The sequence below is a fragment of the Chiloscyllium plagiosum genome, unplaced genomic scaffold (genome assembly GCF_037043375.1).
Source record: "Chiloscyllium plagiosum isolate Xiang-an unplaced genomic scaffold, Cpla_swu_hap1 HiC_scaffold_17, whole genome shotgun sequence".
NCBI lineage: Eukaryota > Metazoa > Chordata > Chondrichthyes > Orectolobiformes > Hemiscylliidae > Chiloscyllium > Chiloscyllium plagiosum.
Window position 1 is genome coordinate 4,814,379 of NW_028270155.1, and position 27,319 is coordinate 4,841,697.

Genomic DNA, 27,319 nt, shown 5'->3' on the forward strand with positions numbered 1-27,319 from the left:
GTGTGTCAGGTGATGTGTCTTATGTATGATTGCAGAATTCTCTTCTTGGATACATTTGATGGTATTGGTGTCAGTCATCAGTGAATATTGTAACATTCGGGAAAAAGGATTTTGAATGGTTTGCTGCCAGTCCTTTTGCTGCTTGCTATATTTGGTTCATCCTAGCAACAGGACAAAGGCTTGTTACGAGATTTTCAGTAAATCACTCAAAACAGTTCGGTGGTACTGAAGAACAGTAACATAGACCATTGATAGAACATAGAACATTACAGAACAGTACAGACCCTTTGGTCCTCGATGTTGCGCCGACCTGTGAAACCAATCTGAAGCCCATCTAACCTACATTATTCCATTATCATCCATATATTTATCCAATAGCCATTTAAATGCCCTTAAAGTTGACAAGTGTAGTACTGTTGCAGGCAGGGAATCCATGCCCTTACTATTCTGAGTAAAGGACCTACTTAAAGAACTTGTTGGTTCAGTGGTTAGCACTGCTGCCTTACAGCTGCAGGGACCTGGGTTGAATTCCAGCCTCAGGCGACTTATTACAGACCTTACTACTGAGGAGTGCTGGATGTCTTGGTACACGTGAAAGTGGATAAATCCCCAGAACCTGATCAGGTGTACCCAAGAACTCTGTGGGAAGCTAGAGAGGTGATTGCTTGGCCTCTTACTGTTATATTTGTATCATCGATAGTCCGGGGTGAGGTGCTGGAAGACTGGAGGTTGGCTAACGTGGTGCCACTGTTTAAGAAAAGTGGTAAGGACAAGCCAGGGAACTATAGAACAGTGAGCCTGACGTCGGTGGTGGGCAAGTTGTTGGAGGGAATCCTGAGGGACAGGATGTACATGTATTTGGAAAGGCAAGGACTGATTAGGGATCGTCAACATGGCTTTGTGCCTGGGAAATTATGTCTCACAAACTTGATTAAGTTGTTTTTGAAGAAGTAACAAAGAGGAATGATGACGGCAGAGTGGTAGATGTGATCTATATGGACTTCAGTAAGGCGTTCGACAAGGTTCCCCATGGGAGACTGTTTAGCAAGGTTAGATCTCACGGAATATAAGAAGAACTGGCCATTTGGATACAGAACTGGCTCAAAGATTAAAGTCAGAGGTGTTGGAGGGTTGTTTTTCAGACTGGAGGCCTGTGACCAGTGCAGTGCCACAAGGATCAGTGCTGGGTCCACTATTTTTCATCATTTCTATAAATGATTTGGATGTGAGCATAAGAGGTACAGTTAGTAAGTTTGCTGATGACACCAAAATTGGAGGTGTAGTGGACAGCGAAGAAGGTTACCTCAGATTACAACAGGATCTTGATCAGATGGGCCAATGGGCAGAGAAGTGGCAGATGAAGTTTAATTCGGATAAATGTGAGGTGCTGCATTTTGGGAAAGCAAATCTTAGCAGGACTTAGACATGTAATGGTAAGGTCCTAGAGAGTGTTACTGAACAAAGAGACCTTGGAGCGTAAGTTCATAGCTCCTTGAAAAGTGCAGTCGTGCGTTGATAGGATAGTAAAAAAGGCGATTGGTATGCTTTCCTTTATTCCGGATGTAGGTTTGCTCGCTGAGCTGGAAGGTTCATTTCCAGATATTTTGTCACCCTACTAGGTAACATCTTCCGTGAGCCTCCGGGCGAAGCACTGCTGATAATTCCTGCTTTCTATTTATATGTTTGGGTTTCTTTGGGTTGGTGATGTCATTTCCTGTGGTGATGTCATTTCATTTTTTTTCAAGGGATGGTAGATGGGTTCTAACTAGATGTGTTTGTTGATAGAGTTCCGGTTGGAAGCATCAGGACCTCGCAATCTTGTTCGGATTAGCTGAAATTCGGATAATTGTACGCCAGATGATTGAGGTTCCTCTGTACACACATGCACTCGCACTTACACTCTCTTACAGGCATGTACTCCCTCATATTCATGCATACTTCTCTCTCAACTGCACACACTCCACACGCATATACTGTCTCTATCACTCTCTCTGTCTCTCAAAAAGAACATTCGCACGCACACCCACATCGCATGGACTGAATGACATCACAGGTTACAAAATACCTTGCAAGAACTGTAACGAACACTACATTGGACAAACAGGCAGAAAACTAGCCACCAGGATACATGTCCATCACCTAGCCACAAAAAGACAACCCTCTCTTGTGAATAATTAATGTATGATTTTCATTTTTGATGGCGGGGTATTACTGCGGCAACTGTTAAGAGTCAACCAAATTTAATGACCAGGATTTAGAACTACATCTGATTGGTATAAGGAGTGGTTAAGAATGTTTGAGTGTGATTCCTTCCTGGTGGATTCTAAGGCTTCCATTGGCCATCAAACTCTATCTCTCTCTACTAAGACACTCCATAAAGCCTGTCCCATTGACCATCTGTTTAGTCTCTTATGTGGCTTGTTTCAGTTATTTGTTTATTAGAGCTCTGTAAAGTTAAAAATCACACAGCACTAGGTTATAGTGCAACACCAGCTCCTCCACATCAGTGCTCTGTTAAGCATTTTTGAATGTTTTACTTTATTAAAGGCACGATGTACATTTATGTCATTAGTGAGTAACTTTTTTGGCTGCTTCACGCTCAGGGTTGTTCCATAAATTGATGCCCATTGTGCTTAATCTTATGTCTTTTCCTTGAAATGTCATGGACCATCACTCTCAAATTCCAACTCAGATACTAACCCAGTGTGACAATCAGCATTGTGTTGTGGCGATGTTTCCATGTGGAATGTTGATGTCGCATATATGAATGTTTGTTTCTCTGTGCCTAAAGGAATCTGTGTCGGCAGAATTTAAGGTGTACCATTGCTAACATTTGCTTATCACAATTCCTTATTTTCCATTTCCTCCTGTAATTGTAAACGAAGCTTAGGTTTTTAGAAGTACACAATGTTTCCTGCCAGTTGATGAGTGGGATGGCATTTGTGATTCAACAAAGATAATAACTTGCAATTATACAGCACGTTTTACATAGTAAAGCTTGCCCAAAGAGCACTGCATATGCTTTTATTTAACAAAATTTGACACTGAAACCCATGAGACAATAGGGTAGACAAGCAAGCATTTAGCCTAAGAGAGAGATTTGAAGCAAATACAGAAAAATGATGGAGAAACTCAGCAGGTCTGGCAGCATCTGAGGAGTAAGAAACAGTTAATGTGTCAAGTCTGGTATGGCTGCTCTTCACAGCAGTCATACTGTACGCAAACATTAACTCTGTTTCTCTCTCCACAGATGCTGTCAGACCGAAGTTTCTTCAGCACTCTGTTTCAGATTTCAAGCATCTACAGAGGTAGATTTGAAGGAGTGTCTTACAGGGATATATGCAGGTGGAATAGTTTAGAGAATGTGTCTTGATACTTGAATGCAACAGCTGAGAAATTAAAAGTGGGGAAGTCTTGGGTGCAGTAATTGGAAGAGCACAGAGATCTTAGCATTTGTGTTTGTATTAGACTTTGTCGGTATTTTAAAGGTACAACAGAACAGCTCTAGGGTTGATCAGGAGCAGGTTTGTCCCCAGTTTAGTGCTGGTTTCTAGGCAGGCAATGGGCCCAGGACAGAAGATGAAAGCTGATGTTTATGCTAACCTATTAATGTACAATAAAACACTCCTAAATCTCAATCTTTTGCTGCCTCATTTAACATATGATAGCAGTTTATGAAGTATTCGTAGGCTGAAAGAGGTCACAGAGACTTTCTTTGACTTTGTTTGAACTGGACCGGAGAAACTCTGGCAGCCACTCTGCATGGGCCCCAGAACTAATCAGCCTTTTTTGCTCGAGCCAGATGGTTCACCATTCTTCAAGATCCTCCAGTGTCCAATTTGTCTTTGGCTGGCTCAACTCAGGATTTTGGTGGTGTCCATTCAGCTCCCGTTCTGGCAGGGTGTATATCTGGAAAGTGAAATAGTTGTCCTGCCAGTCTCAGTAACATTGTCTCCAGGACGCTGTGACACAATCTGACCATTCTTATGAAACACTTAATTGCTGATGTCTCTCTAAGTGGTGACCTAGGAATTTAAATAAGCAACACTGATGGAAGATGTCAAACTAACATGACACCTTGGCTTTTTTAAAAAAAAATCATGTCTCACTAATATTGATTGTGGTTGGTACGACATTGAATATATGGCACTGCATGTTGGTAATGTTGGTTTCTCAAGGTGTAAAGTCTTTGGTTGATGATGCTGTTTTGTCAATTTTTGTATGAGTGTTGGTCTCAAGCAAATTTAGGAGGGTATTTATCCCTGATGATAAAGGATGATATAAGGACGTTAGTGAGAAAGAATCTTGGCTCAGAAAATCTCAAAGCGGAATCGATGAATGTGGGGATTAAAATGGTAAAGATCAGAAAACACGAGTGGGAATAGTTTATTGGCCCCTTAATGGTAGTAATACTGTTGGACAAAGCATTAAACAAGAAATTAATGGAGTTTGTAACAAAAGCAATGGAATAATTATGGGGAACTTTAACCTTCATATACATTGCACTAAACAATTGGAAATGTAGGTCCAGAAGATGAGCTTGTAACGCAAGGATTTAAGACGATTGGCAAAAGAACCAGAAGTGATGTGAGTCAGTGAATTGTTACGATCTGGGATACATTGCCTTAATTATTGGTGACAGTTTCAGCTGTAACTTTCATGAGAAATTTGCTAAGTGCTTGAAAGGGAATAACTTGCAACCCTCAGAGTGCAGATAAGATTTATGAGAATTGTTTAAGGGGTGTGGGACTTCACTTCTTAAGAAGGGATTTGATTGACACATGCAAAATTGTGGGAGCCCTAGATAGGACAGACAAGATAAGGAACTTGCTCCCTGTGGCAGAAGGACTAACAAGGTAAAAACAATGACTGCAGATGCTGGAAACCAGATTCTGGATTAGTGGTGCTGGAAGAGCACAGCAGTTCAGGCAGCATCCAAGGAGCTTCGAAATCGACGTTTAGGGCAAAAGCCCTTTATCAGGAAAGGGCTTTTGCCCGAAACGTCAATTTCGAAGCTCCTTGGATGCTGCCTGAACTGCTGTGCTCTTCCAGCACCACTAATCCAGAAGGACTAACAGCCAGAGGACACAGATTTAGGATGATTGCCAAAAGATCACAGGTGAATGAGGGATTTTTTTTTAAATGTGGAATCTGGAATGTGCTGATTGAATGGGGGAGGCAGATTAAATTGTAGATTTCAAAAGGTAATTCGATAGTCATCTGAAGGGAATAAATGTACAGGGCTAGAGAGAAAAGGTGTGGGAACGGGATCAGCTGGAATGATTTGCTTTTGCAGGAAACCAACATGGATTTGATGGCCTGAATGTTATCCTCCTTCTCTGTGACTATTCTATTTCTTTGAGGAAAGAACAGGGTGGAGGGCAACTAGTTAGATACAAAACATACCGGTCAATGTACCAAAAGGACCACCTCCTCAACTCTACGATTTGAAAGTGTAATTCCATATACTGTGAGCTTTTTGATTTCTTAAATGGTCATGTTTTGAGTTTGGGTGCTGTGTGCCAGTACATTAGATAACCAGTGAATTGAATCACTGCTCATTCATTCCAAGAAATAGAAGTTGCAGTTGTCCATTTTGGCCCTTGGACCGGCTCTACTATTCAGTGAGATCATGACTGAATTTCTGCATCAACTCAATCCCCTTACACCTTTTCATATCGCTTAATTTCCTGAAAATAAGTCATGAACACAGATGGCAAATAGGACTTTACTACTTGATCAACTTAATTGCCGGGCCAGAATAACGTGCTCATATATTTAGTAAAACAAAAAGCTGAATGAATGTGTATGGCTGTTTGTTAACTTATTTACATCACTGATCATTCTCCCTGTAAATATTTTCTAATTAACCTGTTCAATGCTCTTATTATACACCTCTGCAGCAGTGGGACTTGCACCCAGACCTCCTGTCTCAGTGATAGCCTGCTTTTTGCTCAGTCTCTCCATGCACCAACCCTGTAAACATAGTTTTTATCAGCTGAACGGAGGAGGCCTGACTCTTTATCCCAGACTCTCAAGGTTGTCTGGATGGAAAAATCAAAGTGAAAGAAACCCTTCATGTTGCTGATGTTGTTTGTGAAAAATAAATCATTTTCAAAAGACATTTATCAATGATGTGACTTTGTGAACCAAAGTGACTGAATTCTGTGGGAATGAAACCTTTGCTCATTTAAGATAACTGCAGTATTCTTTGGGACTGGGGGAGGGAGGGACAGGAGAACAATGGAGTATAAGTCAGCACATTGTTATCAGCCCTTTGCTGCCAAAACCTAGCAATTCTTTAATTAGACGGCATTTTACAGGATTATACTGGCTTGCAGTCTTGGTCTCAGGTGTTTTATGTTGGCAGTGCTATTAGATATGTGGTCTAACGGTTGGGTTTTGTGGCACAGTGGTAGTGTTCTTTCTCTGGAAAAGGAGGTTCTGTTCATGCCCCACCCCTGCCCGGAGATGTGCGGTATAATCCAAAGTGGCTGATAGGAACAATATTTTTGTAATGCTCCTGTTGTGTTCGGACCCCGAGCAAAATGAAAAAAAAATGCAAATTCCAAGAGCCACTGCCAAGTGGCTGACTCATAACTGCCCTGTGGGTCATAAATGCTGGCTTAGCCAGTGACAACCACATCCATGAATAAATTAAAAAGTGACGAGCCATCCCAGGAATTAGTCTGGTAAACCTTTTTTTCACTTCTTCTAAAGCTAGAACATCCTTCCTCTGAGAAGGAGACCAAACCTGCATACAATCTATGTATGCATTCAAAGATGCCCCAATGCAAGGTGTTTTAGCAAGACCATGCAGATGCTATGACAACGAATGAATGGACACCGCGCAACAATCACCAGACAGGAATTTGTGCATTCAGGAAATTTTCCTCAAGCAGTATATAGAGGGGCGGACTTAGGAATGGGCAAAACTCTTGGGAATTCAGGCAGGACAGGTGACAGTGGGGCGCACTTTGGGACCAGTGACCATAGTTCTATTAATTTTAAAATAGTCATGGAGAAGGACAAAACTGATTCACGGGTTCAAGTTCGAAATTGGGGCAAGGTGAATTTTGATGGAATTAGACAGGAGCTTGCAGGGATTATTTGGAATAATTTGTTTGCAGGCAAAGGGACCCGGAGCGAGTGGGAGGCCTTTAAAAGTGAGATAGCTAGAGTTCAAGTTCTATATGTTCCTGCGAAGGTGAAGGGCAAGGTTGGTAGGAATAGGGAACCCTGGATGACAAGAGATATTGACCAGAAAAAAGGAAGAGGCATGGCTCAGGCACAGGCAGCTGGGATCAAGGCAATCCCTGGAGGTATACAGGATATACAGGGGTTTACTGAAGAAGGAAATCAGGAGGGCGAAAAGGGGGCATGAGATATCCTTGGCTGAGAAGACTAGGGGAATCCAAAGAGGTACTTTAACTATGTTAAAGGAAAAGAATAACTAGACAGAGAATATGGCCCCTCAAGGACAAAGTGGACATGTATGTGTAGAACCATATGAGATGGGCGAGGTTCTCAATGAGTATTTCTCCTCCTGTGTTTACCATGGAGAAAGACCTGAAGACTTGGGAACTTGATTGTGATATCTTGGGGACAGTCCATATCACAGTAGAGGAGGTGTTGCATGTATTAGAATTTATGAAGGTGGATAAATCTTCTGGTCCTGATCAAATATATCCAAGACCACTGCAAGAGGCTAGAGAAGAAATTGTGGGGGCCCTGGCTAATATTTTTGCATCATGGATGTATGTTTGCTCGCTGAGCTGGAAGGTTCATTTTCAGACATTTTGTCACCCTACTAAGTAACATCAGTGAGCCTCCGGACGAAGTGTTGGTGGCATGGCCCGCTTTCTATAAATATGTTTAGGTTTCCTTAGGTTGGTGATGTCACTTCCTTTGGTGACATCATTTCCTGTTCTTTTTCTCGGGTGGGTGGTAAATGGGATCCAAGTCTATGTGTTTGTTGATGGAGTTCCAGTTGAAATGCCATGCTTCTAGGAATTCTTGTGCATGTCTTTGTTTGGCTTGTCCTAGGATGGATGTGTTGTCCCAATCGAAGTGGTGTCCTTCCTTATCTGTATGTAAGATTACGTACATAATAGAAATATAAATAGAAAACGGGCCATGCCACCAGTGTTTCATCCAGAGGCTCAATGATGATGTTACTTAGGATGGTGATGAAACCATCTGAAAACAAACCTTCCAGTTCAGCGAGCAAACCTATATCCAGAATCTCAACCTGAGCCACAAATCATCTCAGCTTACTAATTTTTGCAGCATCGTTAACCATGAGTGAGTTCCCGGAAGACTGGAGGGTAGCAAATGTGCCATTATTCAAGAAGGGCTGCCAAGAGAAGCCTGGGAACTATAGACCAGTAAGCTTAACATCTGTAATGGCTAAGTTACTTGAGAAGATTCTGAGGGATAGGATATATGTGCATTTGGAAAGACAGGGTTTGATTAGGAGTGGTCAGCATGACTTTGTGAGTGAGAGATCATGCCTCACAAATTTGTTTAAATTCTTTGAAGTGACCAGGAAGGTTGACGAGGGCAGGGCAATAGACATGGATTTCAGTAAGGCCTTTGATAAGGTTCCACATGGTGGGCTGCTCTGGAAGGTTAGATCACATGGAATCCCAGAGGAGTTGGCAAATTGGATACAAAATTGGCTTGATGATAGGAAGCAGAGGGTAATAGTGGAATGATGCTTGTCGGACTGGAGGCCTGTGAATAGTGGAGTGACTCAGGGGTCGATGCTGGGCCCATTGCTGTTTGTCATCCAAATCATTGATATAGGTAACAATGTACAAGGCATGATTAATAAGTTTTCAGATGACACTAAAATAGGAGGTATTGTGGACAGTGAAAAAGCTTATCTGAAATTACGGTAGGTCCTTATCGGCTGGGGAAGTGGACCGAGAAATGGCAAATGGAATTTAATATTGATACAAGTGTGAGGTCTTGCATTTTGGAAAGTCAAATCAAAGTAGGAGCCTGATAGGGCCTTAACGAGTGTAGTGGAGCAGAGGGATCTTGGAGTTCAGATGCATTCTGAAAGTGGAGTCACAGGTAGATAGGACAGTGAAGAAGGCTTTTATCTCACTGGCCTTCAGTCAGGGCACTGACTAGAAGTTGGAAAGTTATGTTGCAGTTATACAGGATGTTGGTGAGGCTGCACTTCGAATATTGTGTTCAGTTTTGGTCACCTTGCTATAGGAAAGATGTTATTAAACTGGAAAGAGTGCAGAAGAAGGATGTAGTGTGGAGTCAATGGTCAAGGTTATAGGAAGAGGTTGGACAAGCGGGACCTTTTTCTTTAGAGCATAGGAGACTGAGCAGGGATGTTATAGAGGTGTATAAGATCATGAGAGGCATGGATAGAGTGAATGCACTCAGTTTTTTTCCCGGGATTGGGGAATCAAGGACTGGAGGACATCAGTTTAAGGTTAGAGGGCAAAGGAAAAAAGGGGACCTGAGGGGAAACTTTTTTTTTACACCGAGTGGAATACGCATATGGAATGAGTTGCCAGCAGAAGTGATTGAGATGGGCACGTTAATAACATTTAAAAGACATTTGGACAAATACATGGATAGGATAAGGGTTGAGAGTGTGGTGCTAGAAAAGTACAGCAGGTCAGGCAGCAGCTGAGGAGTTGGAGAGTCGACATTTTGGGCATAAGGCCTTCATTTTGCCCGAAAATCTGTCTCCTACTCCTCGGATGCTGCCTGACCTGCTGTGCTTTTCAAGCACCATACTCTCAACTCTGATCTCCAGCATCTGCAGTCCTCACTTTCTCCTCTTCGAAGAATAAGGGCAAAATGCAGGGGAATGGTGTTAGTGTGAACTGATATTTTGGTCGGCATGGGCCAGTTTGGGTCAAAGGGCCTGTCTCCGTGCTACAGGACTCTTTGACTCTTTGGTGAATGTTCCTTCCCAGTCAGAGAACACTCCAGCGATCAAGAATATTCAGCCTCTCCTCTTCTGGCATCACCCAAGGCAGCCTGTGAGATAGACATCCACACCCTCCACCAACCCAACCTCCACTCCCGGCACCTTCCCCTGCAACCGCAAGAAATGCAAAACTTGTGCCCACACCTCCCCCCTCACTTCCCTCCAAGGCCCCAAGGGATCCTTCCATATCCGTAAGAAATTCGCCTGCACCTCCACACACATCATTTACTGCACCCGATGTAACCTCCTATATATTGGGGAGACAGGCCCCCTACTTGCGGAACATTTCAGAGAACACCTCTGGGACACCCGCACCAACCAACCCAACCGCCCCGTGGCTGAACACTTTAACTCCCCCTCCCACTCCGCCAAGGACATGCAGGTCCTTGGACTCCTCCATGGCAGCACGACCCTGGAGGAAGAGCGCCTCATCTTCCGCCTAGGAACCCTCCAACCACAAGGGATGAATGCAGATTTCTCCAGCTTCCTCATTTCCCCTCCCCCTACTTTTTCTCAGTCCCAACCCTCAGACTCGGCATTGCCTTCTTGATCTGCAATCTTCTTCCTGACCTGTCCGCCCCCACCCCCTCTCCGGCCTATCACCCTCACCTTAATCTCCTTCCACCTATTGTATTCCCAATGCCCCTCCCCCAAGTCCCTCCTCCCTACCTTTTATCTTAGCCTGCTTGGCACACCCTCCTCATTCCTGAAGAAGGGCTTATGCCCAAAACGTCAATTCTCCTGCTCCTTTGATGCTGCCTGACCTACTGCGCTTTTCAAGCAACACATTTTTAAGCTCTGATCTCCAGCATCTGCAGTGCTCACTTTCTCTTAGCAGAAACTGATAGTCATAAAGACAGCCACAGCTGTGATCTTGGGTTCATGTTGCACTACATGTGACTCCACCACACTGTACCTGTAAAATCTTCCTAACTGTCCTATTTTCTCACCATCACCTTGATAACGTATGATCTCTCAACCTTAATTAGTATAGTTGGTATAGTTTTAGATTACCTGTTACTTTGGTTAGACCCTCGGCATGCAGCTGTTATACCTATCATGCTATTCCTGCAGTTTGATTGGTCTCCATCACCACCTTTTTTAAATTTTTTGTAATTATGTCTCTGCTTCAGTTAGTTGGATTATAGATCATCCTTTCACTTACTATTCAGCTGTTGACAATTTACTCACACCGTCTGATACTTATGATCACTAGCAGAGACTTCTTATTCAGCCTTTCAACACTCCACTGGCATAATTTGTATAATCTTTTGATCTCTCTGCCAATAGATTCTGTGCCTGCATGCCTTTCTTCACTTCACTTGACTTGCTGTTGCGTGACTTCTGACCTTGTCTACTCCCGTCCAGTCTACTGGCATCTCCACATCGCTATCCATGTAAGCTGAGCACCTACGGTCACCCCAGTCACTGTCCACGTGCTGCTCGAATCCTTATTTGGAATTAGATTTTATTGTCACATGTATGGAAATACAGTGAAAAATGTACAAAGTTGCCATTCTCCTGCCACCATCTTAAAATACAAAACCAGAATTTTTCAAGAAACAGAAGAAATAAAACGAACAGAGCTAAAAGATCTTGGTCCTTCGACAAAAGAAAGGGAAGAAGTCCAGATTTTAGAGTCTTTTTTTTTCCCTGGACCTAATTTCAGTGGGCTGCCTCTTGGAGCGTGTTCCACCCAGGGCCTTTGCTGTCACTGGAATGTTGCCGTGGCAGCCATTGCTGGTCAACAGGAGGAGCTGCCTCTGTTGCCGCAGTCACCATATATACCTGGGAGGCTGGGCCTAACTTCGAGGAGAAAGTGAGGTCTGCAGATGCTGGAGATCAAAGTTGAAACTTTATTGCTGGAACAGCACAGCAGGTCAGGCAGCATCCAGGGAACAGGAGATTCGACGTTTCGGGCACAGGCCCTTCTTCAGGAATGAGCAGAGAGTGTTCAGCAGGAGAAGATAAAAGGTAGGGAGGAGGGACTTGGAGGAGGGGCGTTGGAAATGTGATAGGTGGAAAGAGGTCAAGGTGAGGGTGATAGGTCGGAGTAGGATGGAGGCGGAGAGGTCAAGAAGAAGACTGCAGGTCAGGAAGGCGGTGCCGGGCTGGAGGGATTCGGCTGAGACAAGGTGGGGGGAGGGGGGATGAAGAAACTGGTGAAGTCCAAGTTCATCCCCTGTGGTTGGAGGGTTCCCAGTCGGAAGATAAGACGCTCCTCCTCCGACCGTCGCGTTGTTGTGGTTTGGCGGTGGATGAGTCCAATGACCTGCATATCCTCGGTGGAGTGGGAGGGGGAGTTGAAATGCTGTGCTACAGGGTGGTTGGGTTGGTTCGTCCGGGTGGCCCAGAGGTGCTCTCTGAATCGCTCCGCAAGTAGGATTGTTCACCCTGCTGAAGGTGCCAAAAAAAGGCTTATAAAGAGAAGAAAAGGAGTAAAAGAAAAAGAGCAAATGTAAAAAGGAAAGTAAAACCAAGCAGACAAGCCCCAGGCCATGAGCTCGAACACAGCGCTCCTACTCCCATTGCCATCTTGAAAGAGCACCTAGGTTCATTTCTATTAATTTTCTCCAGTCCTCCAAACAAGAAATCATAAGGAACTGTGGATGCTGAAAATCAGGAATGGTTTGAAAAATACATCAGGTCTGGCAGCATCTGTGGAAAGAAAGCAGAGTTAATGCTTTAGGTCCAGTGATCTTTCTTCAGAACTGATATCTGGGAAAGGGTTGGTATGTATACCAAAGAAAGGGTGGGGGGAGAGACAAGGTGTAAATGATAGGTGGGGATAGAGCCTAGAGAGAGAGAGAGAGAGAGAGAGAGATTGAGAGAGAGTTGCACAGATAAAGGTCAGATTGGGAGTATGAATACAGTAGTTGTTAATGGGGACCATTAGTTTTGGATGTAGGTTTGCTCGCTGAGCTGGAAGGTTCATTTTCAGACGTTTCATCACCCCACTAGGTAACATCTTCAGTGAGCCTTCGAACGAAGCCTTCATCCGGAGACTCAATGAAGATGTTACCTAGTGTGGTGATGAAACGTCTGAAAATGAACCTTCCAGCTCAGCGAGCAAACCTACATCCAGAACCTCAACTTGAGCTACAAATCTTCTCAAAACTCAGTGACCATTAGTGGCTAACAGTGGATAGTTTTGTGGTAGCAGCCTGTGTAATGACAAGGCCTGCAATTGCAGATGGTGCAACACCTGACTGTGTTTATCTCCTTCCTCCACATTATCCAAGGTCCCTGACACATTTTCCAGGCAAAGGAGAGATTTACCTGAACTTCACTCAATCTAGTTTACTGTATTTACTGCTCACAGTGTAATCTCCTCTACACTGGGGAGACGAAGTGCAGACTGGGCAACCGCTTTGCACAACACCTATGTTCTGTCTGCAAAAATGACCCTCAACTTCCAGTTGTCTATCACTTCAATACCCCACCGTGTTCCTTGTCAATACCTCTGTCTCTGGTTTGCTGCAGTAAAGCTGAGTGCATTCTGGAAGAAGAGCATCTCACTTTCCACTTGGGAACCCTTTAGTCTTCTGGACTCCATATTGAGTTCAACAGTTTTGGGGCCTGAGCACCATCTCAACACCCACACACAAAGCCGTGTCATCACATGGAATATAAATCAGAAAACTGAAGGTTACAAGATAGTATACTGGGGTGGAAGAGGTTGATGGGTGAGGCGCAAAGGGATTTACCACAATCTGGCACATTGCACAAATAGAACTGTGAATACAGAGGAACCTCCATTATCTGAAGGACATGAGCGGGGAGTATTTTGTTGAGTTAATCGAATTCTGGATAATTGAATGCTGGATAACATAGTTTAGCCAAGCATGGGTACCTTGTGATCTTGCCGGATAATCCGGTATTTGGATAATCGAATGTCGGGTATTCAAGTTTCCTCTGTACTGGTTTTAATTAGAAGTATCACTTTCTGCACAAATTTATTGCATTGTTGGTGGCAGACTACAATGCAAATGTGCTTTCCAGTCATGAGGTCTGAATAAACTATTGATTTTTTGGGTGGATAACATAGGTGGAGCTTTGGAAATTTTCAGTTGGTGCTTCTTTAATTCCATTGTAATAGTGACTCAGAATCCAAAGTTTTTTGGAGCAGGGCTATCTTTTCTTGAAATTATTTTGTTGCAAGGTCAGAAGTCACATGATAGGTTATAGTCCAACAGGTTTATTTGAAATCACAAGCTTTCGGAGCTTTGCTCCTTTGTCAGGTACTTGTTATTAGTGCGGCCATGATATTTTGTCATGCAAAGCAGTATAAGATTGTTGTTGTGGTTCTGTTCGCCGAGCTGGAATTTGTGTTGCAGACGTTTCGTCCCCTGTCTAGGTGACATCCTCAGTGCTTGGGAGCCTCCTGTGAAGAGCTTCTGTGATCTTTCCTCCGGCATTTGTAGTGGTTTGAATCTGTCGCTTCCGGTTGTCAGTTCCAGTTGTCCGTTGCAGTGGCCGGTATATTGGGTCCAGATCGATGTGCTTGTTGATTGAATCTGTGGATGAGTGCCATGCCCCTAGGAATTCCCTGGCTGTTCTCTGTTTGGCTTGTCCTATAATAGTAGTGTTGTCCCAGTCGAATTCATGTTGCTTGTCATCTGCATGTGTGGCTACTAGGGATAGCTGGTCGTGTCGTTTCGTGGCTAGTTGGTGTTCATGGATGCGGATCGTTAGCTGTCTTCCTGTTTGTCCTATGTAGTGTTTTGTGCAGTCCTTGCATGGGATTTTGTACACTACATTGGTTTTGCTCATGCTGGGTATCGGTGAGTTGTTGACTGAGAGTGGCTGTTGGCTTGTGTGCTGTTATGAGTCCTAGTGGTCGCAGTAGTCTGGCTGTCAGTTCGGAAATGCTCTTGATGAATGGTAGTGTGGCTAGTCCTTTGGGTTGCAGCATGTCCTCATTCCGTTGTCTTTCCCTTAGGCATGTGTTGATGAAATTGTGCGGGTATCCGTTTTTGGCGAATACATTGTAGAAGTGTTCTTCTTCCTCTTTTTGCAGTTCTGATGTACTGCAGTGTGTTGTGGCCCTTTTGAATAGTGTCTTGATGCAACTTCTTTTGTGTGTGTTGGGGTGGTTGCTTTCGTAGTTCAATTACGAATTGAACTACGAAAGCAACCACCCCAACACACACAAAAGAAGTTGCATCAAGACACTATTCAAAAGGGCCACAACACACTGCAGTACATCAGAACTGCAAAAAGAGGAAGAAGAACACCTCTACAATGTATTCGCCAAAAACGGATACCCGCACAATTTCATCAACACATGCCTAAGGGAAAGACAACGGAATGAGGACATGCTGCAACCCAAAGGACTAGCCACACTACCATTCATCAAGAGCATTTCCGAACTGACAGCCAGACTACTGCGACCACTAGGACTCATAACAGCACACAAGCCAACAGCCACTCTCAGTCAACAACTCACCGATACCCAGCATGAGCAAAACCAATGTAGTGTACAAAATCCCATGCAAGGACTGCACAAAACACTACATAGGACAAACAGGAAGACAGCTAACGATCCGCATCCATGAACACCAACTAGCCACGAAACGACACGACCAGCTATCCCTAGTAGCCACACATGCAGATGACAAGCAACATGAATTCGACTGGGACAACACTACTATTATAGGACAAGCCAAACAGAGAACAGCCAGGGAATTCCTAGGGGCATGGCACTCATCCACAGATTCAATCAATAAGCACATCGATCTGGACCCAATATACCGGCCACTGCAACGGACAACTGGTACTGACAACCGGAAGCGACAGATTCAAACCACTACAAATGCCGGAGGAAAGATCACAGAAGCGCTTCACAGGAGGCTCCCAAGTACTGAGGATGTCACCTAGACAGGGGACGAAACGTCTGCAACACAAATTCCCAGCTCGACGAACAGAACCACCACAACGAGCACCCAAGCTACAAATCTTCTCTCAAACTTTGAGTATAAGATTGTATTCCCATATGTATCTCATTTGGTTTTAATGTTCATGTAGCTTCAGAAATTCAGCAAATTCTCTACCTTTAATCGTGCCAAGTGACTATGACTGACGGTGTGATCTTTCCAGCTGGATTTAGAGCCAAATAAACTGGCAGGATTATCGTTAAATATATTTTGTTATAGTCATGGCCTCACTTATTTAGCAGCACCTTTCGTGTTGCCTCAAAGCACTTCAGACAGTGTTGTCTTTGCACTCATGACTTTGTGCAAATGTTGACTCAATGACTTGCCGTACAATGGGGATCTTGCTGTTCTGTATTTGTGCTGACAAATTGGTCTAACTCATTGGCAGTGACTGCAGAGGTCTGACTTGACCAGCTGTCATTATTGTGCCCATATGTCCAACCAACCAGACTTGCATTTTAGATAGCGTCTTATCAGACTTTACAGGCAGCTGATGATGATTCATATGCACCTAATTAATTCTGAAATGAAGCAGAATAGAGCTGCCATTTTGAGTATCACAGAGTCCCATAAGTAGCTATGGGATGCACATGAAGCCAGTTCTCATATTTTTGGTGGAGGAACATTGGCTGGAATACTGAAAGAGAATGCCTACTCTTGGGGTAAATCAGTGGAGTTGATAACACCCATTTTAATCACCAGAATAGACCTTTTAGCCCAATGGTTTAGCATTTCATTCCCAAGAATGCCACAACAAGTGCTATTATGGAGTGTTCATGAAGTCATAGAGATGTATAACACAGATACAGACCTTTCAGCCCAATATGCCCTTGCTGACCACATATCCTAAATAAATATAGTATCATTTTCCAGCATTTAGCCCATATTCCTATTCATATACCCATCCAGATGCCTTTTAAATGTTGTAATTGTACCAGTGTCTGCCACTTCCTCTGGCAGCTCATTCCATACATGCACCACCCTCTGTGTGAAAAAGTTGCACCTTCGGTCCATTTGAAATCTTTCCCTTCTTAGCATAAACCTAAACCCTCCAGCTTTGACTCCCCTGGCCCAGGGAAAAAGACCTTACCTATTTCCATGCCCCTCATGATTTTACAAGCTTCTATAAGGTCACCCCTCAGCCTCCAAGGCTGCAAGGAAAATATTCCCAGCCTATTCAGCCTCTCCCTACAGGTCAAACTCTCCAATCCTGGCAATATCCTTGTAATTTTTAAGCAGATTACTTGTTGAACCTCTGAAGGAATGGTATGAACGCACAAACATCTAATCTTTTAGGTGCTCATAATGTCAAATAAGCTAAACTAATAGTCATGACGATGAGCATCATAGCTTGGGCCATTTTTATCCAACTTTTTGGCTGATGCAGCACAATATAATTATAGAGAAAGCAGTAGGATAGTTAAGGCTGTGTGCCCTGTGCCTAAACAATGGTACAAGAGCAGAAAGTGCACAATTCATCAGTATATAAAACATAAGCTAGGTTCAGACTCTTCTTCAGAATAAAGGAGACTGAGTGGTATGACAGACTTAGTTGGGTGATGTTGAGTTGTTTCCAACTATGGATAGATCAATAAATATGAAATAGTATGGCCCTATGGTGCTGTGGTAGTGTCCCTACCTCTGGCGATGAGGCTCCAACGATGCATAATAACAACCCTGAAAAGATTGATTAGAAAATGTCCAAATATAAAATGATCACTGATAAATATGATGAAGAATTCAGGAGAAATGTCTTTATCCAAGGTGTAGTAAAAATGAAGAACTCTGGGATGTAACATAATATAGTTGAAATGAACTTTTGCAGATTTGTTTCTGGGATGTGAGCATTGCTGGCTGACCTTGAATTTATTATCTATCCCTAATTATTCCTGGGGAAAGTAATGGGAAAATGTGGAAGTCCTTGGGATGTAGTGATGCCCAAAGTGCTAATTGGAAAGGAGTTCCAGTATTTTGAACCCACAATTGCATTTAAGGGGAAGCTAGACAGAAAGATGTTGGAGAAAGTGATGGAGAGTATTTTGATAGAATCAATGGAGTGGAAGGAGACCGGCTTGACGAGATTGAAATATGAATGCAGCAAACGTTGATTTATATTTACAACGAAGATATGGATATGGATATTGATCGTGGATATGTTATCTCCAGAATAACTCCTCCTACTTCCTGAATGAAAATGAGGAGTTGGAAACCTTTTTAGTTTATAAAGAAAACAATCATGTTAGTGGTGGTTCTTTGAATAGAGACCTGTGGTCTTTTATGTCCAACTCAGTGGAAGATGAAACCTGTTTGTTATGAAGGCATAGAGATGTACTGTACCTTTAAGACAGTTGGAAAGCTAGCAAGGACTGACAAAGTATAGAGTCCTGAACAAGATAACAGTGTTACACTTGTTGAAACAAATAGTAGCAGATGGGTTGCCATGAAGCAAAAACAAATTCAAATGCGGCCAATCAGTTTAAATTATGCCCCAAAATCCAATCAAATTTGAATATATAGTTTGATAATAATAAAACCAATGAAACAATCCGATGTTTGGGCGTATAAAACCGGACAATTTGAACAATGAGGGGGCGAACTGCCAGCAGAGCAGCTCGCTGAAAGTTACCTGTCTAGAGAGAATTTACAAAGGAAAATCGACAACCTGACTGGTTTTTGAAATGTTTTTTTTTAAGAAACCTTAATTGGGGTTTTTTATAGGACTAGTATTGTAAGGTGGGAGGTAAAAGATTGGTTTAAGAGTAAGGAGTTGTAAATAGTTGTTGGTTTTAATATTCTCTATTGGACTTAAAGAATGAAGTTGTTCATTTTTACTTTAAGTAGTGACCTCTGGGATAGTTATAGAGTCATAGAGATGTACAGCATGGAAACAGACCCTTCGGTCCAACCTGTCCATGCCGACCAGATATCCCAACCCAATCTAGTCCCACTTGCCAGCACCTGGCCTATATCCCTCCAAACCCTTCCTATTCATATACCCATCCAAATGCCTCTTAAATGTTGCAATTGTACCAGCCTCCACCACATCCTCTGGCAGGAGATTCCATACACGTGCCACCCTCTGCGTGAAAAAGTTGCCCTTAGGTCTCTTTTATATCTTTCCCCTTTCACCGTAAACCTATGCCCTCTAGTTCTGGACTCCCCGACCCCAGGGAAAAGACGTTGTCTACTTATCCTATCCATGCCCCTCATAATTTTGTAAACCTCTATAAGGTCACCCCTCAGCCTCTGACGCTCCAGGGAAAACAGCCCCAGCCTGTTCAGCCTCTCCCTGTAGCTCAGATCCACCAACCCTGGCAACATCCTTGTAAATCTTTTCTGAACCCTTTCAAGTTTCGCAGCATCTTCCCGATTGGAAGGAGACCAGAATTGCATGCAATATTCCAAGACTGGCCTAACCAATGTCTTGTACAACCGCAACATGACCTCCCAACTCCTGTACTCAATACCCTGACCAATAAAGGAAAGCATACCAAACACCTACTTCACTATTCTATTTACCTGCGACTCCACTTTCAAGGAGCTATGAACCTGCACTCCAAGGTCTCTTTGTTCAGCAACACTCCCTAAGACCTTACCATTAAGTGTATAAGTCCTGCTAAGATTTACTTTCCCAAAATGCAGCACCTCTCATTTATCTGAATTAAACTCCATCTGCCACTTCTCAGCCCATTGGCCCATCTGGTCCAGATCCTGTTGTAATCTGAGGTAACCTTCTTCACTGTCCACTACACCTCCAATTTTGGTGTCATCTGCAAACTTACTAACTGTACCTCTTATGCTCGCATCTAAATCATTTATGTAAATGACAAAAAGTAGAGGGCCCAGCACCGATCCTTGTGGCACTCCACTGGTCACAGGCCTCCAGTCTGAAAAACAACCCTCCACCACCACCCTCTGTCTTCTACCTTTGAGCCAGTTCTGTATCCAAATGGCTAATTCTCCCTTTATTCCATGAGATCCAACCTTGCTCACCAGTCTCCCATGGGGAACCTTGTCGAACGCCTTACTGAAGTCCATATAGATCGCATCTATTGCTCTGCCCTCATCAATCTTCTTTGTTAGTTCTTCAAAAAAACTCAATCAAGTTTGTGAGACATGATTTCCCACGCACAAAGCCATGTTGACTATCCCTAATCAGTTCTTGCCTTTCCAAATACATGTACATCCTGTCCCTCAGGATTCCCTCCAACAACTTGCCTACCACCGACATCAGGCTTATCGGTCTATAATTCCCTGGCTTGTCTTTACCGCCCTTCTTAAACAGTGGCACCACGTTTGCCAACCTCCAGTCTTCCGGCACCTCACCTGTGACTATCGATGATACAAATATCTCAGCAAGAGGCCCAGCAATTACATCTCTAGCTTCCCACAGAGTTCTCGGGTACACCTGATCAGGTCCTGGGGATTTATCCACCTTTAACCATTTCAAGACATCCAGCACTTCCTCCTCTGTAATCTGGACATTTTGCAAGATGTCACCATCTATTTCCCTACAATCTATATCTTCCATATCCTTTTCCACAGTAAATAATGATGCAAAATATTCATTTAGCATCTCCCCATTTTCTGTTGCTCCACAGAAAGGCTGCCTTGCTGATATTTGAGGGGCCCTATTCTCTCCCTAGTTACCCTTCTGTCCTTAATATACTTGTAAAAATTCTTTGAATTCTCCTTAATTCTGTTTGCCAAAGCTATCTCATGTCCCTGTTTTGCCCTCCTGATTTCCCTCTTACGTATACTCCTACTTTCTTTATACTCTTCTAAGGATTCACTCGTTCTATCCTGGCTATACCTGACATATTCTTCTTTCTTTTCCTTAACCAAACCCTCAATTTCTTTAGTCATCCAGCATTCCCTATACCTACCAGCCTTCTTTTTCACCCTGACAGGTATATACTTTCTCTGGATTCTTGCTATCTCATTTCTGAAGGCTTCCCATTTTCCAGCCGCCCCTTTACCTCTCGAATTTTAACAGATTATGGCATGAGGTGAACTTTTTCTGTGTGGCTGGTTTAAATTAGCAGAGGGCTTTATTCTGTGTCGTAACATTGTCAAGTCTTAATTGAAAGCTGGCACTTCTGACAGTGTAGCATCCTCATATACTGCTCTGGAATGTCAGATGGATTTCATATTTATGACTCTGAAGTAGAATTTGAACCATCTGACTCAGAACTGAAAATGTTGCGATTGAATTGTTCTTCGAAACAAGGTTCTAAGCTGGATGCAGCCTACAGGGAAACATACTTATTGGGTTGAATAATCTTCTGTTCTTTGCTTCATTACGGAAGCTCAGACTTGTATGAACCCATATTTGGCCTCATTATCTTGGTCTTGTGTTTTAAATGTTGTCCAGATGTGTGCTACATTCCAAATTGACCATTGCTACCAGGAGTTTGAGTGGATAAAATTTGGATGATTGAAAATACTTCTGACTTTCACAAAACTGTTTTCCTGTTGTGTTTTTGTACCAATAATCTTTGAGAGGTCAGACATTTCACTAAAGTAGTGACAAACTGTTGGGTCTGTTCTGTTTCTCTGATCAGGCTTTCTCAATAATCCTCCCATCAAAGGTGCTGTTGAGGAGGTGGAATCTGTGCGAGTGAGGAAGCCTCATGATCAGAAGTGAAATACCACCAGTGACATTTCTCTTCAGACACTTTCCTCCTTTCTTCGTGCTCAGATACCTCTCTTAGGGAGCAGCTTTTTATAATGTGGGGAGTTTGCAAACAATCCTCTGCAAGAGCAGACTGAGTGGGCTGAGCATTACAAGTCACCGAGTGACAGTTTTTGGAAAATACTCCGACCAAGTGATCTTTGTTTCTGCAGAAACTTAAGTTATGGGTTAGTTAGTAACTAGTTTTTGAGCTTGGCTTTGAAGTAGTCCACTAGCATATTTTACATAAAGTTTAAAATACAGAAATGGGCATATAGTCCAATTGGTCCATGCTAGTTTTTTGAACTCCACATGAGTCTTCTCCTACCATACATCATCTCTTGATTGCATAGCTTTATGCTCTTTACTCCATCATGCACATTGAGCTTCCCCTTATCTTATTAATGTTATTTGTCAGCCACCTCTTGTATTAGCAAATTCCACTTTCTAACATTCCTGAATTCTGGATTGAATTTATTAGTAATTATATTACATTTATGATTCTGGTTTTTGTGTTGCTCACATGTAAAGGTAGCTTCTCTATATCTACTCTTTTAAGAATTTTGAAAATCTCAATCAAGCCACTCCTTAGTCATTACTTTTGTTGGAGCACTGTTCCTGTTGTTCTGTACTCCCTTAGTTCTGAGTTTATGTAATAGTTAGTATCACTGGAAGGTGATGCCAACAGAGAACTTGTTTCTTCAATTGAAGGATTTGCAACTTTTGAAATCTGCCCCCTTCTCTGCAAAGCAACATTCCTGGTCAATGTGATCAACATTAGAAAAGCAGTCAGCTTAAAGAAAGAAACCTTGTTGTATGTATTGCTTTATTATTTTCTCACTGCAATGCCTATGTATTTAGAGCAAATTGTTTTATAAAGGAGGGGGAGTCCTTTATCTGCAGCTCCCCTTACCCCCACCCGCAGTTCTGAAGAAGGGTTACACCCAAAACGTCGACTCCTCCATCTCCTGATGCTGCCTGGCTTGTTGTGTTCTTCCAGCTTCCAGCTTGTCTACTAATTGCTTTTGAAGGGCAGTTATTGTTTTGTCAGTAAAGATTGAGGATTTCCTGCTGTGAAACCACAAACTAAGAAGTTGGGTTTTTTATCGCAAGAAATCCTCTGTTCACTGACACTGCAGCGCGGAAATTCTCTAGCTAAACATTATCATCTTTCGCTTGCTCGCTCTCACTCTTGCTCACTCACTTTTTCGCTCTCGCTGTCTCACGCTTGCTCTCGCTCTTTCATGCTTGCTTACTCGTTTTCACTCGCTGTGCCTCTCTTGCTCTGTCTCTGCCTTTCACTTTTCATTTGTTTGTATGTCTCTCTACCTTTTTAATCTTTTTTTCCTTTTATTCTCCTTAAGACCTATCTCATTGATCAGATTTTGGTCACTTGTTTAAATGAAATACTCCATTATGCTTTTATTTAATTTTGTTTGATAATTGCTCCTTTGGAACACTTCAGAGACATTCCGTTTTTGTTAAAGGTAGTATATAAATGCAACTTGCTGTGATTTTGATGAATGAGACATTAATTTGTTATGCTCATTGAGAGAGATTTTTTGACCAGGGCGCCGTCAAGAAATCTTTTCTATTCAGGTAACACTCTTCAATCTGTAAAACTGACTTAAGCAGGTAGACACAAGAGGAGTGGTAAATTTGTCACTCATTTACCTTACTCATTTTGGGAAAGGAGGAGCATAATTTTGGTAAAATTATCTCTCTTTGAAATTAATATTAAGAAAACTATTGTTTTGATCACAGAATTGCAGTTTGTTGTGAGCACAGTCCAGTCCATTACACGAACCAGCCTTCCATCCATTACCTCAGTCTATACTTCCTGCTGCCTCGGGAAAGCAGTCAACGTCATCAAAGACCTCTCCCACCCCAGTTATACTCTCTTCCACTGTCTTCAGTTGGGCAGAAGATAAACAGTTTGAAAACACATACCAACAGATTCAAGAGCAGCTTCTTCCCCATGTTATCAGACTTGTGAATGAACCTCTCTTATATTAAAGTTGATCTTTCTCTGCACCTTCTCTGGAGCTATAACACTATATTCTGTATTCTGTCCTATTAGGAGAAAATGAGAACTAAAGATGTTGGAGATCAGAGTCAAAATGTGTTGCTCTGGACAAGCACAGCAGATCAGGCAACATCCAAGAAGCAGGAGAGTCGACATTTCAGGCAATGAGCCCTTTGTGACTGATGAAGTGCTTATGCCCAAAACGTCGACTGTCCTGCTATTTGGAAGCTGCCAGACCTGCTGTGCTTTTTTCAGTGCCCCACTTTTCGATTCTGTTCTATTACCCTGATGTATTTAGGTAAGGTATGACTTGGCTGCATAGCATCCAAAACAATACTTTTCATTGTATCTCAGTACATGTGACAACAATAAATCAAATCAAAAGGAAGCTGTTAAAGTTTGAAGTTTATGGTGATGACTAGAAAGAGAATTTAGATTCCCTTGAATTGAACTGAACTCTGAAAATGTAAGTAAAAGTGTTATCAGGTACTACAGACTGCCATGATAGCAATGAATTTATGGATACTCTGTTAAAGCCTGTACAATAATGCCGTGAAGCCAGTTGCACTCATTCCTAATGTGTCAACTTCAAGATTGAACTCTAAAGTGAGAAATATGATACAATGAAGACACTCGAATGCAAGAGGCTTTAAGCAGCATGATCAATTTTTTTTTCAAATGACCTGTATTCAACCTGCCTCCATTAGTACTACTTTTGCCTTTGAATCAAAAGTTTGAGAGTTTAGTACCTGGTCCAGAGCTTTGTGCCCATACTCCAGGCATCCATTGCAGTGCTGTATTGTGAAGTGCAAAGACGTTTTTCACCGATGGGATGGATAGTTCTCCCTGGCATCCTAGCCAATATTCATCCCTCAATCAATGTCAAGGAGGTAGTTGTCAAGAGAGAGAGTTTACTAAAGAAGTTGTCAAGAGGAAGGCTTCTATAAGGATGAGGCGTGAAGGCTCAGTTAGGGGGCTTGAGAGTTATATGTTAGCCAGAAAAGATCTAAAGAGCCAGGAGGGGAATGAGAAGTTGTTGGCGGATAGGATCAAGGAAAACCCTAAGGCGTTCTATAGGTATATCAGGAATAAAAGAATGACTAGAGTAAGATCAGGGCCAATCAAAGATAGTAGTGGGAAGTTGTGTGTGGAATCTGAGGACATAGCGGAAGAGCTTAATGAATACGTTTTGTCAGTATTCACATTGGAAAAGGGCAATGTTAGTGAGAATACAGAGATACAGGCTACAAGATTAGATGGGATTGAGGTTGACAAAGAGGAGGTTTTAGCAATTTTGGAAGATCTGAAAATAGATAAGACCCCTGGGCAGGATGGGGTTTACCCTCGGATTCTCTGGGAAGCCAGGGAGGAGATTGCAGAGCCTTTGGCTTCGATCTTTATGTCATTATTGTCGATAGGAATAGTGTCAGAAGACTGGAGGAGAGCAAATGTTATTCCCTTGTTAAAGAAGGGGAGTCGGCACAACCCTGGTAATTATAGGCCAGTGAGCCTTACTTCGGTTGTGGGTAAGGTATTGGAAAAGGTGTAAGAGATAGGATTTATAATCATCTGGAAAGGAATAATTTGATTAGGGATAGTCAACGCGGTTTTGTGAAGGGTAGTTCATGCCTCACTAACCTTATTGAGTTCTTCGAGAAGGTGACAAAACAGGTGGATGAAGGTAGGGCAGTTGATATGGTGTGTGTGGACTTCAGGCATTTGGTAAGGTTCCACACGGTAGGCTATTGAACAAAATATGGAGTTTCAGGATTAATGGTGATTTAGCAGTTTGGATCAGAAATTGGCTTGCTGAAAGAAGACAGAGGATGGTGGTTGATGGGAAATGCTCATCCTAGAGCTCAGTTACCAATGGTGTGCCACAAACTGCTGTTTGTCATTTTTATAAATGATCTGGAGGTGGGCGTAGAATGATGGGTTAGTAAATTTGGAGATGATACTGCGGTAGGCAGAGTTGTGCATAGTGCCGAAGGATGTTGTGGGTTATAGAGGGTCATAGGTAAGATGCAGAGCTGGGCTCAGAAGTGGCAAATGGAGTTTAATGTGGAAAAGTGTGAGGTACTTCACTTTGGAAGAAGTAACAGAAATGCAGAGTACTAGGCTAATGGTAAAATTCTTGACAGTATAGATGAATAGAGAGATCTCTGAGTCCAGGTGCACAAATGCCTGAAAGTTGCCACCCAGGTTGATAAGGTTGTAAAGAAAGCATATGGTGTGTTGGCGTTTATTGGTAGGGGAATTGAGTTTCTGAGCCACGAGGTCACGCTTCAGCTGCACAAGACACTGGTAAGGCTGCATCTAGAGTATTGCATGCAGTTCTGGTCATTGCATTATAGGAAGGATGTGGAAGCTTTGGAAAGGGTTCAGAGGAGATTTACAAGGATGTTGCCTGGTATGGAGGGAAGGCCTTACAAGGAAAGGCTGAGGGATCTGAGACTGTTTTCGTTGGAGAGAGGCTGAAGGTGAGTTCATCAATCCGTATAAGATAATCAGAAGGTTAGATAAGGTGGACAGTGAGAGCCTTTTTCCTCGGATGGTGAAGGCTAACACGGGGCGACATAGCTTTAAGTTGAGGGGTGATAGATTTAGAACAGATAATAGGGGTAGTTTCTTTACTCAGAGTAGGGGTGTGGAATGGCCTGCCTGCAACAGTAGTAAACTCACCAATGTTAAGGGCACTTAAATTTGCATTGGACATACATATGGATAATAATGGAACAATGTAGATTAGGTGGGCATCAGATTAATTTCGCAGGTCGGTGCAACATTGAGGGCTGAAGGGCCTGTACTGCACTGTAACATTCTATGTTCTCTAAGTACAGATGATACACTCATTACCACATTGATATTTGTGAGAGCTTGTTTGCAAAGTGGCTGATTTGTTTCTTACTTTGCAAGTGACTATACTAGGAAAATAGTTCATTATCTGTAAAATGCTTTGAGGAATATCCTGAGTTTGTGAAAAATGCAATGCAAATGCAAGTTTTTTACCACTATTTTCTCGTGAGCTCTGTGAGTAAACTGCAGTTTTGGTTCTCCCCATCACTTCCAGCCTAGCCTGCATTAAAAAAAAGTCTCACCTACATATTTGCCTTGACCTGTCACTTGGGTTTAACTCCTCTTTGAGTCTTGATTATGGAGTATCACAGGATTGAATGTTTGTATTTGAAAGGCTGTCATGTAATGTCAGTAATGTGGAACGGGCCCAGAGTCGTCATTTTATATTTCATACAATATTGTTTTACAGGATGGGAATAGAGTACAAAATAGTCAAGCTATGCAAGGTACTAGTCAGACCACACCTTTTGATCACCTTTTCTAAGATACTGCAGTTAGAGACAGTGCAAAGAAGGTTCACTATATTGATCTGGATAGAGGGATTTTCTTATGAAGTGAGGTCTCGTAGATTGGACTTGTACTTATTAGAGATGAGAAGAAGGAGAAGAGATTTGATTGAAATACACAAGACTGAGGAGTGGCCAGGGTAGAGGCTGTTTCCCCTTGTGGGACCGAGGGCATGATGTTAGAATAAGGAGCTTATACACTTAAGACAGATGAGAGGAATTTCTTTTTTCTTTGAGAGTAGTCAGTCTGTAGAGAGGGCTGTTGAGACTGGGTTATTAACTATATGAAAATCTGAGACAGATTTTAATCAGGAAGAGAATCAAGGATTATAGGGAAAAGGCAGAAAAATGGAGTTG

At 42.6% G+C, this 27,319-nt stretch overlaps 1 protein-coding gene across 5 annotated transcripts in view; it reads left to right on the top strand.

Annotated features, from left to right (window-relative positions):
- Positions 1–27,319, top strand: part of garre1 (granule associated Rac and RHOG effector 1) — a 216,739-nt gene that overhangs the window by 120,752 nt on the left and 68,668 nt on the right. The window lies entirely within an intron of this gene.